Raw genomic sequence first — 3,318 nt, 5'->3', positions numbered from 1 at the left:
TCGTTAAATTGAACAGAATCAAGAACTTTTCGTTAAAGTTCCTTAAAAATAAATTACCTTTCATCATTCACAATTGCTTTAGCAGCGTTATCCTTTCATACTTTATTATTCACTATGAAAGCCCAAACTTTTGGAGTCAAGTGGCAGTTTCGAATAGTCTATCAATCACGTATTATCCTTATGTAAGTTGAGAATAGTATTAGTGTGATTAGTAGTGTGCATCAATCTATTCAAAATATGACAAATACTTAGGTCTACCTCAAGATAGATAATTATCTATTAGATAATACATGCTAAGATTTTGGCGTGCTTGTTTGGCCTCCTTAAGTTTCATTGGAGTAGATTGACTTATTAGTCCGTGTTTGGTGCAAAATGAGACTAACTTTAATGGGACTAAGTGAGACTCACGCCAACCAAATCCTTCGCTAAACATTCTTAGCGCCTCACAAAGGAGAAGACTGCTAATCCCGTCTCCTAACACCTGCTTTGCGTCGCAACGTCCTCGGACCAATTGCTTCGTCTGCTTTATCTGCTTTGTCTGCTTTGGCAACTTGGGCTACTTTGCTTCCATAATCGCTGCAACCCAATTCGAGCAACTGGTAAAATCTGCTAAATTCTCATCTTCCTCATTTAGTTTCTTCTAAAACCTCTTTGGGTCGGTTTAATTTCTTCTAAAATCTTTCTGGGTCGATCTAATTTCTTCTGAAATCTCTTTGGGTCAATCTAATTTCTTCTGAATCTCTTTGGGTCAGTCTAGTGAGGCTTTTTATTGAGATGTTGTGTTGACAGTGATGTGCCAAAGGCATAAGGCGACTCACCAAGAAGATGAGGGCCATCAGGAGGCGACTCGCTAAGAAGACCAGGGACATCAGAAGTTGGGATGGGCAAATACCTATTGGTTAATCGTAGTTACACGTTCGTTTAAATTTCACGGTTACGGTTATAGGTAACTGTTTATTCTTGAAATTTAAATGAACGATTATGTGTATTAACCGTAGGTATAAACGGATACCCATTTACCATTTATTTTAAGATATACATAAAATTAAAAAAACCAAAAACAAAACAAAAAACCTAAGCTAAGCTAAATCACAACACTCACTTTCCATAGAAATTGCATGTTGATTATAACATGTATTTCAATTACAACATCTAGTGCTGGTGCTTATTGATTCCAGTGCTGTTGCATATTGATTATAATATCCTTAACCTAAGATGACTACCTTGAGTTTTAGAAGCTTTACTTTGTAATCGTATGGATGTTATAACTGAAGATTTTCTTGGATATAGAACAAAAATATGTCGAAAATACATGAAATTTCTTTCCAATATGCTTGTTCAAGTAATGAGAGGTATTTTGTTAGTAACAAATCAATTCTTAGCAAATATATCATATTACCTTGATTGATAACAGTTAAAAAAATCGTTCGTAAATTATTATTTCAATTATTGGAGTTAAATAGGGTTGATTAAAAAAACACGTAAATTGGAGAAAAAGGGGTAAATGGGTTAAAAAATGGATAAACGGGTATACGATTACGGTTAAATGGGTACGTGGATATGAGTATGGTTAACATTTTATAAACAGTTATGAGTATAGGTATAACTGTTTAGGTAATTACCCAACGGGTTAACGGTTATGCGAGTATGAGTAAAAACTATTATGGGTAAATAACCACGGTTATCTGCACGTCATAACCATTGCCCATTCCTAATCAGGAGGCGCCTAACCAAGCACTAGGTACGGCTAATTTGCATCCCAGTAAAACCCGATTTTGATTTTCATTGATATATTCTACTTAGTGATTTCCTCTTTTGGTATTTTGCAATTTAGGATTTCATTGTGGGTTAGATAATTTATGATGTTGCATGGAATTAATTTGTTTTTTTTTTCTTTTGGAAACTTGGAATTAATTTGTTGTGATTGTTCAAATTGGGTCCTTTTTTCACTGATTTTTATTATTCTGCTTTTTAATTATATACTATATCAAACGTTTTACTATGTCAATCTAATTTAGTTTAGTCTAAATCAGTCATATCGGTGCAAATTTCCACCATCTTTAGTCTTGACGAAAATGCACCTGCAAAACAATTAACATCTTTGATCAGAAGCCTAAGCCTCATGCGCCCACGAGGTGGGGGGGGGAGTTAGGTCAACGGAGATAATGGAGATATATTCTCTAAATATTCCCAAGATTTTTAATAGGAGATAATATCTTGAGATAATAGGGTAATAATCCTTAATTGATTTCAATTAGGATTACTTACTTGGTTGGAGTCAATCTTCAATTAGGAATGTATTAAAGATAGGATTTGGGTAATTAATCCTTATCTTTAATTCCTTGCCATGGGCAGGTGAGCTGCGGGCAGTTGTGTTCAGCTGTTGAGTCCTTCAGGGATGTAAGCTGCGCGTGGGAGAATCTGAGAAGCCTGCCCATTTATTGAGGGCAATCTTGTCTTTCTTGAATAAAAGTCCATGTGTCGCCTCTAGAATATTTGGGATTATTTTAGGCTCTACAAATGCCCCCACACCTACTGGGCTGCTCGCATGGAAAGGGCAGTAGGTGTAGAAATCCCAAGCTACTTGGGTTTGTAGAGTTGTTTCCCAATTTGAACTTGATCTTCTTTCTTGATTTGGAGATAGACTTCTTCTAGGAAAAGGAAAATAATTGCCCCTAATACCTATTTAAATCGGCCTTAAGCAGGGGTTTAAATAAATTTGAAGAACAATCATTATTCCATCAAGAAAGAGAAGCCAGAGGATATTTTTTCTTCCCTCTCCCCTAGTGTTCTTCTTTTCTTGCCCTTGCAAAGAATCGTTTCTCGTTGTTCTTCTTCTTTTCTGTGTCGCACCAAGGCAAGAAAAATTTGAATTTTTTCTTCTTGAATTTTTGGGAGCCTTGGGGCTTGAGGAATTGGCTTGGTGGGTGCCAAGGATGCATGAATGGCATGGCAGGGAAGCCACAGGCTGCAAGTGGTGCAACAAATGTGTTAGCTAACGTGGGGAGACCAGCTCAGGCCGGGTCTCCATGGCTGCTGGGCTGGAGCCTGGGCAGGCAAAAAGGGAAAGAGAGGGTACGACGTGGGTCGACCCTCATGTGCGCGGAACCTGGGCCGTGAGGCTTGGGTTGCTTCTTAGGGTGCTTCTTGGGTTGCTTTTTGTAGAGACTTTGAGATGTCTTTTTTTGATCGAAAAAGTGACAAATACCCTCCACCTTTGTACCATCAAGGTGGTTCTTCTAGCAAGGTGGGCTACTTTAAGGCTGCACACATCAAGATTAATTCCGACGAACTGTTTTAGAATTTTCTTGAGGGGTA

The 3,318-nt window shown here is 37.6% G+C and overlaps 1 long non-coding RNA gene across 1 annotated transcript; it reads left to right on the top strand.

Annotated features, from left to right (window-relative positions):
- The first annotated feature begins 420 nt into the window (after positions 1–420).
- LOC139198466 (uncharacterized) lies at positions 421–1,216 on the top strand. The gene is made up of 2 exons (XR_011583994.1): positions 421–599; positions 790–1,216. It is a non-coding gene; the product is annotated as an uncharacterized lncRNA (long non-coding RNA).
- Positions 1,217–3,318: the final 2,102 nt, after the last annotated feature.

This window comes from Malus domestica, chromosome 08 (assembly GCF_042453785.1).
Source record: "Malus domestica chromosome 08, GDT2T_hap1".
Classification (NCBI taxonomy): domain Eukaryota; kingdom Viridiplantae; phylum Streptophyta; class Magnoliopsida; order Rosales; family Rosaceae; genus Malus; species Malus domestica.
The sequence above is the reverse complement of the archived record's forward strand: the minus strand, read 5'-3'. Positions and strand labels throughout refer to the sequence as shown.